The following is a 15,981-nucleotide window of genomic DNA, read 5'->3' as shown; positions in this document are numbered from 1 at the left end:
GAATCATGTAGATTTATTCTTCCATATCCCCATGTAGGACTGTTGTCTTCATGTCCATTTGTTTTTCTTCAAAATCAAAAGCAACAACAATAGATAAAAGAAACCTAATAAAAGTTAACTTGGCAATAAGAGAAAATATCTCAATAAAGTCAACTCCCTCTACCTAGGAATAACCTTTTGCTGCTAACCGAAAAATGTATTTCTCTACTTTTCTTTCTACATTGAACATCTTCTTAAACACCCATTTGATATCAATTGGATTTCTTCCAGCCCAAAACTCCACTAGATCCCAAGCCTCATTTTTGTTTAAGGCTACCATTTCTTCAAACATGGCCTTTTTTTTATAGAGTTTTCCGTCCTTTGAATTCACTGTCTCCTTAATAGCTCTAGGATCTTCATCAGTAATAAACAAAGAAAAAATTGAACAAAAATCAGTTGGAGTATACATTTCAAGCTGAATTCTTTCTCGAATTGATATCCTTGATACCAGAGTATGTGGTTTTTCTTCTTCTGATTCCTATTCTTCCATGGATTTTGATTCATCATTCTTATCCATTTGATTTTCCACAAGAAAAATAAGGATCTCAATCAATTTTAAATACCCTTTTTATGCTAATGGAATTTCTTCTGGCCAATGACCCCACTTGATCACAAGCCTCATTTTTGTCCAAGGATGCCATTTCTTCAACTATGGTCTTTTTCCACATTTTTCCATCCTCTAAATCCACTTTCTCCCTATCAACTAGTCTAGGATCATCATCAATTATAAACAAAGAAAAATTTAAATGGTAATAAGGTGGAGTATACCTTTTTGGATTCCTTCTTTCTTGAACTGATCTCCTCAATACCGAAGTATGTGGTTCTTCTTCTTTTACTTATTCTTGTTCTTCTGTAGAGTGTGATTCATCATCCTTCTATGCCTAATTTTTCGCAAGATTTTTTTTTCTAGAGTTGTGGGAAACTTTATTTATTTCCATTTGTAATACTGCAACTACTTTAAGTTTTGAAGATATAGTATTTCCCTTGTTATCAGAGGAGATTGTTAGAAAATGTAGCTGGAAAGGCTAAATTTGACTTGTGCCTTAGTCAAATTTAGTAATTTGATCCCCCACAATAACATGATTACTTGGATGGTAGCTAACTTGTGTGATATGGCTTTGTCTACTAGTTTACCGAGTAAATTCGAGTTATAGGCTAGAATTAGAGTTATGCATGTAGTGATTGCTAAAATTTATGAATCTATTTAAGTTATTTTCAGTGTGACTTAGTTAACTAAGCTCAAGTACCTAGTTGAGTCAATTGAAGGTAAGTTGAGTAGTAGAATTGTTGTTAACTTAGTGATATCTTAGTTAAACTAGTTAATAAGCTAAAAATAATTGAGACATGCATGGAATTAGAATTGCCTAGCTGGAGTGGAGGAAAAGGCACATTGTAATTATCAATTTTATACTAGTTGAGTGTACATGATTGATAGTTAAGCAGGTGAATCATTCCTAGGGAATTGCACAAGAAAATAGGAGAAAATTCCTATCTTTTAGGACTAAGTTCATTTGAGATTGCACAAGGAAATAGGAGCAAGTTCGGGCCTTGAATTGGCTAAGTTTTGGCCAAAGTAGGACAATTAGTAGGAGAACAGGTTTATAGTGTAGGGTGTGCTTCATATTTGAAGCAAGACATTGTAATAGTTTCTCATTCTTATTTGATTAATAAAAAGAAACATAAGGGTTTTTCCCAGTTGGGTTCCCCTGTAAACCATTGTGTTCATGTGGTGTTTTAATGGTTGCATGTCAATGCATGTGTTTCCAAACTATTATTTCCATTTTGACAAATAGTAGAGGAAATTTGTAATCACTTATTTTCAGTTCAAATACATCAGTAGTAGTAATTCTCTATTGATTTATACATGGTATTAGAGAAAAAATGACAGTAGAAACCAACCAATAGATCTCTCCCTTCAATTATTTTGATTTGTAGATTCAATGAAGAATTTTTCTTTCGTGCAGGATAATGTACTTCAATGGATTGAGATTGGAGTATTCCCTTAAGGGAACCTCAAATTTCATAGCCTGAAAGGATAGGATGGAAGTATTTCTCAATGATAATGGTTTGTTGGAGTACACCAAAACAAAAATCCTAAAGCTAACAATATCGAATGCACAAAAAATTTCCCAATGGAAGAAGGAGATCACAAAATCCTTGAGGATCATCCTGGAGGGTGTGAGAGACCACATAACCTCGAATTTACATGGAAAGGAGACTCTCTTTGCTATGTGGAAGATCCTCACTAAGCTATTCAAAAATGGTAGTCATGCGAGAAAATTGGCATTGAGGGAGAAGCTCAGAAACATCCGCATGTAGAAAGGAGAAACCATTCCATATTACCTCTCTAGGTTCACTCAGTGTCAAGATGAGCTTGGAGGAGTTGGAGAAAATATTCCCTCTTCAGAGCCAGTAAACCTAGCGATGAGGCTCATCAATAGGTAAACTATATGGGTCACGATGCCACTCTCTAGCTTATTAAATTAACTTTTCTCACATTTATTTACATATTTTGTTATATTTTTCTTACTGAGAAGAGTAAAGGTGAGTTACTATGTCATGTGGCCTAATGTGTGTTAAATGTAGGAATTGGAGCAGTTTTGGGTTGACTTAAGTGCAGGAATTCAGAGTAGGCAAGCAAGAGAGATTTTAGGAGTTGGTCTCCCTCCTTAACTCCTCAAATCATTCGAAGATTCTCCACTCTATCTCATCAGCTCAGAGTCATTGGTAGCCAAGCAAACCGAGTTCATTGGTAGCCAAGCCAGTGATAGTCAAGGAAGATTTATTCTCAAGTTAGGGAGCCAAGTATCCCTATTTTCTAGGGAGCTATTGGTAGCTCCAGTTTTGTATAAATAAGAGAGCTAAGGGACTCATTAGAATTTTTGATCTTTTGTTGTAGCCAAGAGGCCATTTTGAGCTAAAACATTTTGACTGTTATTGTTATGAAGTACTTGACATTTTTATGATAATGAGAAATTTTGTTTTGATCCAACACTGAGTTGACTAAGAGGGTTGAAGCTCTTGGGTTAGGGCCCAACCCTAGCAACAAAAGTTCTTCTTTTGTAGCTGTATTCTTAGCTTAGAATGATAGTTAGATGCTGAAGTTTATTTATGTTTTTTGTTTTTGTTTAGCTTAGCAGGTTATTTGAATTATTGCTTAACCTTGTTTCGATTAGTTTAAACACATGGATTAGTGTTGCAGTTTAGTCAAGGAAAGTATACCAGAAAAGCTTGTGATGGTGGCCCCTATCCCATTTCCCTCATGGGATTATGATTAGAGGATCCCACTCTCACAGCCCTAGAAACATAGTTGTCTTTTGTTTATTGCATAGATTGAGTTTTATTCTTAGCTAGATAACTGTTTATGATTTCTTGGAAGCATATGCAGTTGTTATCTTGTTTTCTTAAGGTTTCTATAGCTAAAAAGAAAATCCATTTCATAGATCTAGTCCTTAACAATAGATAGATCAACTTTCTCAAATTCAACTCATCTTTTCCATGTGGACATGTAGTGATTTATAAATGAAAAGAGAAACAAGTTTTATTGCAGGGATTGTTGATCTGCAGGAAGGGACTCCTCCAACCAGGTTCACCTAGGTCTTCTCCACCTTCTGTCGAGGCATACTAGCCCATAGTCCAAACCTCTGTTTTCCAGCCACCATGAGTAAGCTGCCTTAGGCAAATCTAACCTCCTTGGGGTGCTACGCTTGGCCTTGGGCATTGTTCACCTTCCCTACACCTTTTACAACTTTCATGCACCACTCCAACACCTCATATCACTATTATGACCCTCCAAAACCTCTCAGTTAACTTCCTGTAGTAGTTCACAACATCCGGTAGTAGATCAAGACATCCTGTAGAAGTTTCCTGTAGAAAACCTGTAGCAGCCTGTTTTGACCCTGTTTTGACCTGAAATGATAGGATAACCTAGTATAGGAGTAGGTTAACCCCTCAGATTGGACTCCATGACAAAAAGTGCTACCTAGACCAGCTTTCCCATTCCTTTCCCTCCTGCAAGATCAGACAACATTGGCTTTTTATATCTCTGAAGTTAGCAATTAAGACTTTTTTTGCAAATGTGAATGAGATAGTTAATGTATGCATCTTTGAGTTATGAGATGATAGAGTAACTTTCTATTTTCAAGCAATCTCGATAGCTAGATGATTAATTACAAGATTAACATAGTTTCCTTTCTGCAAGTAATTCGTGTCATTTCATAGCATTTACCATTTGGCAGCTTTCGTTTCCTAAATATACAAGCATTTAATTTTCCTGCACTAGAACTAGCTTTACATTCAAAACACTGTCAGTAGTTAGACTCCCTTTGGTTCAATAGAGGATTGTTCTGGAACCCTAATGGTCAAGTGCCCCAATTGAGAAGTGACATGAGTAGTATGATGCATCTGATGTGTATATAGCACTGTCACCTCCAAGTTTGTACGAAACCCCTGATTGATAAAGTAAATTTGGTAGCCCTAAGAGTTGCAAAATTCTTGCTGCAATACTGAGTCTCATCACTTTTTGGCACCGTTGTCGGGGAGGTGTCTAGGTATATGTAATCCTTGTTTTTCTTTCTAATTTGCATTCAATAGGTAGATGTTATTCTGATTTCCTTTCTGTTTTACCATTAATTCTGAAAAACACATAAAAATAAAAATTTTCTTTCATGCCTCGTAGGAATAGAGACAGTTTAGGGATATTCTTGCTAAACACCCCCACACCATTAAACAATCAACCTTCCCTCTTCTTTGGTGACTGTCAGCTTCCCTCTCTGACTGCAGGGAAATTAGAGGAACCATTAGGTGAAAAACCAGAGATGTTTGAAGAGCCTATTCGGGAAGAAGAAGAAGAAACCATTCCACACACTTACACCATGGCTGAAAACATAAATGAGATTGAAGATAGAAATGAGGGTGCTTTTCCCATTAGAGAGACTAATGGAGATGTTAGGATGAAAAACATAAGCCCCTCTACCCTTCCTCACTTCCATGGATTAACCTCAGAGGACCCTCATACCTTTTTGTTTGAGTTTTCTATCATCTGCAGAACTTATGATTATACCTCTAACGACCAGACATTGAAGTTGTTCCCATCCACCATTAAGGATGCAACCTTGCACTAGTTCATGGGTTTACCTGGGGACAACATCACCACCTGGGCTCAAATGCAACACGCCTTCAACAACAAGTACATGGATTATTGTAGGTCCAAACAAACTATGATCACTCCTCCGGATCTCCAAGGCTGAGGAAGAGTCCAACTAAGGTAACCATAAACCAATATTTTGACTTGGTAGCTAGCCCTACCAGGCTGGAGAGGGCTCTCTCCAAAGAATCACAGCCAAGAGGGTTGGATGGATTTAGGGTTTTAGGCTAGGTATAATTGCAGAGGTTGTTTTGATTTGATTTGGTGGGGTATTGCTGGATGAGGGTATTAAGTCAAAGAGGCTAGGTCAGGGCAAATGAGATATGATTGCAGACATTCAAAGGGGCAAGGTAGGTATAAGGCTTAGCACTTAAATGGTGATTTGATGAGATGGTTTAAGACTTATGAGGAGTTAGGAAGAGTATAGGAGATGTATTCTTCATAAACTGAAGAAAAATGGACAAATTATGATAACTTTCCTAAAACAGAGCATGAGCAAACATGTATTCTTCCTATCAACTTGAAAATTACCATATAACAGACATGAAATGGTTTACGAGCATACATAACATTCATACAAATGATCACAAAGAAGAAACAATGCTAAACATCGATACCACATGTATCCCAAACAAATAGCTGCAACTCATCTATTAATACTGGCCAAAATCTGATACAATAGTGTCTTTGATCTCTAGTACAACATCCAACTGAGTCCAACCTCTGAAAAGAGTGAAGAAAGGGAAGATATAAGCATCAAAACAAACTACTCCCAACCGCAGGGGTCGAATCCATGAGAGGAGGAGCAGTTCCACCAAAATCTGAACTTATAGCTAGAGTGTATGGTGGTCAAAGTGACTCATCCCTAATTATATTGAAACTGCTTCATTTGACTTGATGAAGTCTATTTACCTAATGTATTTACGCCTAGGTAATAGTAAAAGACCATAATTACATTTACAACATCAATTACACTAGTAAAAAGTTGATTTCCATAGGTGAAAATCAAATATGGAGAAGAACAGTGAAAAATCAGGCAAATTGTTAAGTGTGCCATCTTTCTGTCAAGTGCGCCCTCATAGTGTCATGTGTGCCCTCCATCTTGTAGGCTGCTTTTGACTGCCTTCCTAGTGTCCAATTTGAGCCCATGATATCTCAATGGAAATCTTGTCTTGTCTAGTTTCCAAATATTTCTTGAGTTTTGAAAATGGACCTGATTTGACCCTCCAAAACTTTATTCTCCCAAGACTTGTCAAGTGCGCAGTGCCTGGGCCAAAAATGAGGCAGAAACATGATTTTTTTCTTGTTTTTTTTCCCTTTTCACCTACCAGTTTTGCAAACTAGGGCTGGAAACATGGTTTTCTTAGATGTATTTGTCATTTTTCATCCAGTGGTGGTCTCCATTTCTTCAAAAAGTTCCCCAAAAAAGTGCGCAACGCCCATTTGACCATGTTGTTGATTTCTGGGCAAGTGCATAGTGCTAGAAGGAAGTTCGCAGTGCGGACTTAAAATTGAATTTTTTTTGCCTTCCCGAAGTCCAAATTGAGCCCATGATAGCTCTTTGGAAATATATATCTCTTGGCTACACAATGGACCTATCAAGCACTGAAAATGATCAATTATAGCCCCTCAAATATCAATTATCCCAATATTGGTCAAAAAGTGCAGAATGAGGGTGCAAAAATGAAGTGTGATCTTGTAGGAAACGCTTTGAGGTCTTCATAAACTCTAAATTGAGTTCATGATAGCTCATTGGAAATATATTTCTGTCTAGTTATCATTTGACTCATCAAGAAAGTAATTTGGATACTCCAGCTAGGATAAAAATTGATTTTCCCAAGGTCACTCAAGAATTTAGCAACTCTCTTATAGCAACTGTATTTTTGACATTTCTCGAAACCATAATACCGATGTAACAAATGAAGGAGGTTTTTAATACTTGGACTATTATGGACAAAAACCTCTCTCACCTTTGTAAAATTCATCTCTGTTTGGTTCGAAACATACTTTGAAGAAAAATTGGCCCTATGTGTGGCAAATGATTTGTCCCTTGGAATGACTTCTTGAAAAATGATGGAGACATGATGTTTATGAGTTGGAATGGCCTAATAATTGCTGAAATGTCCTCCCTTAGGCCTCCTCTGCTCATATGTCTTTGATTCCATGGCCAACCCTAGCTCAGTGGGAGAGGAAATTAGGGTTTAGTGCTCGTGGAAAATGATGATTTGGACACCCTTGGGAAAAGACAACTCCCATTGGCATTCACTTAAATTTTTGAAACATTACCCTTTCACTTAATTATTTCCTTTGACAAATTGATCTTTTGATGGTCTTTGAGAACTCTTTGAATTTGACTTTGCTTTAATGTAGTTGGCACATAGAGATTGAATTGGCAGCTCAGGAACAATACTTATTACATATAGTGAACATAAAATTACATGATGAAATAAGAATTTATATTTACAAATCATCTTCACATGGTGAAGAGATGTTATTTGATCACCCTTTACTTGCTGGTCTTATGCAATGGAATGGAGTTTTATTGGAACCTTGGAAACCCTAATGACCTAATGAAACCTTGAAAAACCCTAAAAGACCTAATGAGACCTTGAAGGACTGAATTTCAAGATGACATGACTGATGTGATGTCATGATGTCATTAAATTTATGGACAATGGATACTCAACAAGGTTGAAATGAGCCAACAAGGGGTAAATTTCTAAAAGGAGTAAAGGAAACCCTAATTCAACCTCCAGTGACCAAATTTTTGCATGATGACCTAGTGGAATGACAAAAATTTCAGAATGGGACCCTAATATGATATGAAAAGAGGATTTTTGATCACTGATGGCTATATGCAAATATTGACTCTAACAGACACCAAAGAGGAAATATTTAGAATGGCCTTGGGACACGATGAATCCTTGGAATATTGTGAGGAAAGGTTCCAACTCAGTTACAAAAGGGCTAGCTGCACCCTTGATCCTAAATTACTCAAGCTAGTCCTTCTTAGAGGAATCAGGGAGGACATTCTGGAAACCATAAACATGCTATTTGGAGGGGACATTTATCAACTATCTTATGATGATATCAAGATAGTTTTCAAAACCATTCCAGGGCTTCCTGAAAGAAGGGTAGGGTTAGTCAAGCTTTGGAAAATTCCTCTTCCTCCAACACATCTATCAAGAGTGAAATTGGAAACATGTTGTAAGACTTTAAAAGTGAAAGACTGCACACCCTTACTCTACAAATGGACACCATGTAGATCAAGATAAAGCAGGAGGAAGCAGAGAGATCCTTAGCTATCTTTTTCCCTAGATGCATTAGAAGACACCCCATAAATGAATGTCCATTAAATGTTATAGAGGTTTGCTTGGTCTATAAGGAAATCCATTCCACGAATAAGGGCCCTTCTCTACCTGGATTGAAGACTGTATACCAAGGGGCTGAAGGGGGGGCTGAACAAATATGTTATATCAATCAAAGGAGGTGTTAAGGACCTCAACCATACTAGTAGGGAATGCAAGGGGCATCCTATTCCAATTACAATCCAAATCAGAATGCATCCCTTCCCCCTTGGTGTTCTCCTGCTCATCCTTCATGGTCCACACCTTCTCCTTGGTCTTATGAACCTTAATATGATTCCCAACTTGCCAATAAGTCATTTCAGCCATATGCTCCCCCACATCCTCATTGGAATACCCCATCACAAGATTTGATGCATCCATTCAACCAACTTCCAGCCTTACTACCTCCACCTCAATCTCAACCACAAATCCTTCATCCTTCTCCACCTAAGAAACCTCAGATTCCTACTTAACCAAATCCAAACCCAAGAAACAAACATGCATAACATGTCTATAGTGGAGAGACATCCTACCTTGCCTATGCTGTGGAAATTCAAGAAATAAACCTCAAGTCTTGAAGAGTTCTTCCAGATAACCAACCTCCATCTCCACCTGAGGAGCTTGAAGAGGAAAAGGAAGAGAGTGCTCCTAAGGCCAATCCAACTCCTTTTCTTGAAATATTGATCCATCCTAGTCAGCACACCCCAGAAGAGATTGAACTTCTGGGAGAATTGAAAAACTTGTGTGTTAAAATCCCACTCCTCCAAGCCATCAAGGATGTCCCCATCTACAACAAGCTAATCAAGGAGAAATGCTTCAAACATCCTGGGAGGAGAAAGAAAGACACCCCTACCATTAATATCATTGGAAAATTATCTGACTTAATGCTGGGGAGAGTGATTTTCCCAAAGTATCTAGACCCTGGAAGTCCTGTGGTAGATTATGCAATGCCCCTACCACTTTTTAAAGGGCCGTTCTGAGTATCTTTGCTGAGCTATTCCATGAATCTGTAGAAATCTATATGGATGATTTCACTCCCTATGGGTGTGACTTCATGGAGGCTCTCTCTAACTTGGAGAAAGTATTAAATAACTGCATTGAAATGAACCTATCATTTAGTCCCGATAAGTGTGAATTCTTGATGAATGCAGGGACTTTTTTGGGTCACTCAATATCCCAGGAAGGACTACAAGCGAACCCAAATAAAATTGCCATCATAAAAAGGGTCCCTACTCCTTAAAAGTAGAGGGATGTCAGTATTTTCTTTGGCCTACATGGATATTATAGGATATTTATCAAATACTTCAACAAAGTAGCCTCACCATTGTTTATGTAGGAATTTGCAGGAATTTACAGGGTAAGTTCCTCAGAAAGAACACCAAAAGGACACCGCTCACAACCAGATCTCAAATCAATACACCAGTATTTTTGACGTGGTTAAAACCCTCAAAGAGGGAAACAGTCCACGGCCTGAGCCAACGTGGCCACTTCAGGCAATTTATTAATCAAAGAATGAAAATTTACATAAGCTTTCTCTCATAGACGGATTACACGAACAATGACCCTCCATGCGCTTTAAATAGAACTCATGGACCAATCGGGTGTCAAGCCACGGATCAAGTGTCGGTAATACCGAGGAGAGAGTGAACCGTCAGATCACTACATATCGTGACCATCAGATTGTAAGTTACAAAATGTACAATGGTAAAGAAACACACTTTACCTAACTCTATACCTAACTCTATACTAGACCAAGTTGAACTTAACTATTTCCTATGTGTCGGAATATCCTAACATCCCCCCTTAAGAACAACTTGGGATAGGATTGAAGGATTTACAAATATGACACAATAGGAGAAGGAAGGAGGCACTAGAGCCTATCCCCCCTTAGTGACAACTTCCTGAACTCCAAGCATATATCGAAGTTTAGCGAACTTCGCCTCTGTGAGAGCCTTTGTGAAGATGTCTGCAACTTGATCATCTGTTGAACAATATTGCACTTCAAGAACATGGTCATGAATGAGCTTTCTGATGAAGTGCATGTGTAGTTCAATGTGTTTGCTGCGCTGATGCTGGACTGGATCTTTGCATAGCTGAATGGCACTTTGATTATCACACCAAAGTGTGGTTGGATGCTATTGCTCAAAGCCAAACTCTGATAGGATCTGACAAAGCCACAAGGCTTCCTTACTAGCTTCCACGGCACCATGATACTCTGCTTCTGCTGACGAAAGAGAAATGGCAGCCTGTTTCTTACAAGCCCATGTAATAGGTCCTGAACCAAGAGTGAAGACATAACCGACAGTAGACTTCCGATCATCAGGGTCACCAGCCCAATCAGAATCAGTGAAACCGACTAATAGAGGAGCTGCTTTGGCACTGTAATGAATCCCAAACTGTACTGTACCTCGAACATAACGAAGTATTCTTTTAGCTACTTTCCAATGACTTTCATGGGGGTTTTGCATAAAACGAGCAACAAGGCCAACAACAAAGGAAAGGTAAGGACGAGTATGGGTTAAATACAAGAGTTTTCCTACAAGTTGACGGTATAAGGTAGCATCAACTTCAGGAGAAGTACAAGAGACTGAAAGTTTGACTCCAGACTGAAAGGGAGAAGGGGCTGGCTTACAGTCTTCCATGTGAAAATGACGAAGAATATCACAAGCATACTTGGACTGGGAAAGGGAAATACCCTCCATGGATTGCAAGACTTGAAGACCGAGAAAATAGTGTAAGTGTCCTAAGTCTGTCATTTCAAATTTCTTTTTAAGGCTGGACTTCACATGGTTTATAAGGTTGGGATCACTACCAGTAAGAATAAGATCATCAAAATAACACCTAGAAAAGCCAGATTCTAAAAGAAAGCTATCCATTTTGGCATACCAAGCCCGAGGAGCTTGCTTGAGACCATAAAGAGATTTCTTAAGTCGACATACAAGGCTGGAGTCTATTTGGATGAAGCCAATGGGTTGTTCCATATAGATTTCTTCATGCAAGTCCCCATGCAAGAAGGCAGATTTAACATCCATCTGATGGACTTCCCATTTTAAAGAGGCAGCAAGGGAAAGAACAAGGCGGATAGAGTTCATTTTGGCAACAGGGGAGAAGGTTTCAGTGTAGTCAATGCCTTCAACCTGTGAAAATCCTTTAGCAACAAGACGAGCTTTATGTTTATCAACTTTCCCATCTGGTCCATACTTGGTTCTGTAAACCCATTTACATCTAACAAGTTTGCGTCCCTTTGGTAGAGGAACAAGATCCCATGTATCATCTGCCAACAATGAATGATATTCTTCATTCATAGCTGCTTCCCAATGTGGATGGCCTGAAGCTTCTGCAAAAGTGTCAGGATCATGATTTACTGGAGCTTGAGCCAGTAAAGAAGAGGCTCTTTCAAACTGAGAACGTGTACGTCGCTGATCTGTAGGATCACCGGCAAGATCACCTGCTGCATCCCGAGTAGCACGGACCCATCGTGGAAGTTGAGGATCCTGAGAAGGTGGGGGAGGATTCTCATCCTCACTTTCATCATCTGAAGAAGAAATGTTTTCAAAAGTAGAAGAGATAGGAAGAGTTGGCACATCCACCGGACTAGGCTCGCAGGCCGATTTATTTTCATCAAATTTTACATCTCTTCTAATGATAACATTTTTGGACTTAAATGGAATAAGTCTATAACCTTTTACATCTTCAGAATATCCAACAAAAGTACATCTCTCACTCTTAGGTTCTAAAGCTTTAAGCTTTTCATCTGGAATATGGGCCCATGCTTCACTTCCAAAAACACGAAAGTGACTTACATCTGGTTTAATGGAACTCCAAGCTTCTTCTGGAGTGATATTCTTTAGAACCTTAGTAGGAGTGTGATTTATTATATAATTTGCACAATTAATTGCTTCGGCCCAAAAACTAAGACTGAGTCCTTTAGATTGCAGCATACAATTAGCCATTTCCTTTAAGGTGCGATTTTTCCTTTCAGCTACACCATTTTGTTGTGGAGTGTATGGAACAGTATGTTGCATTTGAATTCCATTTTCGGTGCAAAAGTTGATGAATGTGTTTTTAACATATTATCCACCATTATCAGTTCTTAGCTTAAGAATTTGATGTCCAGATTGTTTTTCAACAAAGGCTTTGAAGGCCAAAAATGTGTTAAATACTTCGCTCTTGAGTTTTAAGAAGTATACCCAAGTGCGTCTGGAGAAATCATCAATAAAAGTTAAGAAATACTTGCAGCCAGAGAATGAAGCAACAGGAAGTGGACCACATAAATCACTGTGCACAAGCTGTAAAGGGGCTGAGGCGTGCCAAGAGGCACGTTTTTCAAAACTGTCCCGATGATGTTTTCCGAGTACACATCCGGAACAAACACCATCTCTGCAAGATACCATGGGAAGACCTGTCACCATATTTTCTTTACATAGATGCTGAAGGGAGCAATAGTTTAAGTGACCAAATCGCTCATGCCAAAGTTTGCTCACTTCATCATTATGAGCAACAAATACTGAGGGAAGATTTGATGACCCAAAGTTGTGAAACTTATATAACCTTGTGGAATCATCAGCAATACCAGTAGCTAGAATCTGTTTAGGATCTCTTAGATCCTTGATTACAACATCATGAGGTGAAAATTCAACAATTTTACCTTCACCTGAATGAGTTATCTGATATACAGATAGAAGGTTGCGGGATAAGGTTGGAACACATAGTACATCATTAAACTGACCATTGTCTAGATGAACAGTTCCAGTCCCTACAACATTAAGAGATCTATCATCACCAACATATATATTTTTGGTGTTACAATCATTTAAAGAAGAAAACATGGCTTTGTTTTTGGCCATGTGATAAGAGGCTCCAGAATCAATGAGCCACTCATGAGAATGAGAAAAAGAAGATACATTTAATGCATAACCAGACTGAGATGATTGACAACGACATGCAGAAAGTGCCATTCCTGAAGATGAAGTTGAAGAATGCTCCACATGGATGTTATGTTTCTTCATTGCGGCTTCCAAGGCTTCCATCTTCTTAAAGCATTTAGATTCTAAGTGGCCATCTCGATTACAAAAGTTACAATGTCTATCAGTCTTCTTCCATTTGTTTTTATTGGTCTTATCATTTTGCTGAAATGATCTTTCATTTTGAGGCTGAGTTTGCTTAGGACCCTTGTTTGGTTTAGGACCATTCTTTTTAGGATATGACTTCTTAGGATTCTTTGAATTTGGTTGCTGCTGGGCGGCTAACGCTTTCTTGGAAGAGTTTCCAAGATTAAGAAGACCAAGGTGTAAGAGTTTTTCTTGTTCTCTTATTAAAGAATCACAAAAAGAGTCAAAGGAAGGGGCCTTGTAGTCTTTTCCTTGACAAATGAAAGCTTCCCTTGTAGAATGGAAGGTGGAAACAAATACAGAGTAGGCTGGTCCCAACTTAGTAAGGATGGAATAAATAAGGTTACTATCTTCTTTCTTAACCTTAACACCTTCCAAGAGATATCTAAGGGTCTTGAATTTGGACAAGAAATCTTCAATGCAAGAAAAATTATTAGGATCCAATGTAAGCAACTCATTTTCAAGTTGATGAGCTCTAATTTCATTTTTAATCCCAAAAACTTTAGTGATTTGTTCCAATGCTTCATGAGGAGTATCAAGTTCTGCAATATGATATCTAAGATCAGGAGAAATAGACATCCCTATCAAACCACGTGCTTGATCTTGTCTATTTTCCCATTTTGCAGCCTTGTCTTCATCTTTTGGTTTCTTCTCTTGGCCTGTGGCTATTCTGTAGAGACCTTTACTTCTAAGTAAATCTTCCATGTAGGATATCCATTGGAAGTAGTTAGTGCTGTCAAGAATGACTTGGCATGGACTTTCCATTTTAAAAAAAAACTGAAGCTGAAGATGCTAAAAGTAAGTGTTCCAATGGATAGATCTCAAAAAATTAGGCTGTTTTAAAAAAAACGGCTCTGAAAAAGGCTTCCGGATGAAGAAGTTATGGCTTTTTGAAAAAAAATTTGTTGAAGTTGTCGGCAAAGTGCGCGAATGTGCGGGAATGAAAAAACGCCCCCACAAAATGGATATTTGAACCCAAGACCTCTACTCTCTTAAAATAGCTTTGAACCAATTGAGCTATACAAAAAATTTGAGAGAGAGAGAGAGAGAGAGAGAGAGAGAGAGAGGGGGGGGGGCCTTGGGTTGCGTGCTTGCCTTGAGAAAGCTCTTTTTTCCTACAAAACAAAGCATAGAAAAACGAACCTTACGGCTCGAAGTTAGCTTTAGCCGGAAACTAAATATTTTTCTCAATGTTTCTGATTTTCCAAGATCACACTAAGGTGCAGGGAAAAGAGCATACGCATGAGAAAAAAAGCTTCCTTTCTGTTTCTGATTTGCCCAGATCGCACAGAGTCGCAGGGCAAAGAGCATACACAGAAATGAAAGGTATAGATCCGGTAATAAAAAAAAAACTAAATAAATAGAAACCGAAATAACCAGAGAGAAAATAACAGTAAACTGCAAATAAACACTGTATACCTCCAGATCTTAAAAATGACGCAGATAGGGCTACCGGAAACCTTTTCGCGTGAAACGAAAGGGGTTCCTCACTGGAACAGATGCTCCGAACACAACAGAGCAGTCCTCTCGGCCCGAAAGCAGTCAGAAATAGTAGATCTAGGAAACGACAACCGCATGCAGTTCTACCGGCTTCAGATTTGGATCACCAACGGACGCGACCCTCAAATAGCTCCGATACCATGTAGGAATTTACAGGGTAAGTTCCTCAGAAAGAACACCAAAAGGACACCGCTCACAACCAGATCTCAAATCAATACACCAGTATTTTTGACGTGGTTAAAACCCTCAAAGAGGGAAACAGTCCACGGCCTGAGCCAACGTGGCCACTTCAGGCAATTTATTAATCAAAGAATGAAAATTTACATAAGCTTTCTCTCATAGACGGATTACACGAACAATGACCCTCCATGCACTTTAAATAGAACTCATGGACCAATTGGGTGTCAAGCCACGGATCAAGTGTCGGTAATACCGAGGAGAGAGTGAACCGTCAGATCACTACATATCGTGACCGTCGGATTGTAAGTTACAAAATGTACAACGGTAAAGAAACACACTTTACCTAACTCTATACCTAACTCTATACTAGACCAAGTTGAACTTAACTATTTCCTATGTGTTGGAATATCCTAACAGTTTAGACTGCTGGCCAAAGACTCTGAATTTTTCTAGTCAGAAAGTTGCCAAGAGGCCCTAGAAATATTGAAAGACAAGTTGACTACTGCACCCATACACAGAGGCCCAAATTTGGCTCTTCCTTTCCACATCCACGCTAATGCATCTGACAAAGCTATAGGAGTAGCTCTAGGCCAGATAGATGATAATTTTCCTTATGACATTTACTTCATTAGAAAAAATCTGTCTAAGGCTGAATTGA

Source organism: Pinus tabuliformis, chromosome 6 (genome assembly GCF_031772625.1).
Source record: "Pinus tabuliformis cultivar Carrire ecotype Pingquan chromosome 6, CPIR1, whole genome shotgun sequence".
Taxonomy (NCBI): domain Eukaryota; kingdom Viridiplantae; phylum Streptophyta; class Pinopsida; order Pinales; family Pinaceae; genus Pinus; species Pinus tabuliformis.
The sequence above is the reverse complement of the archived record's forward strand: the minus strand, read 5'-3'. Positions refer to the sequence as shown.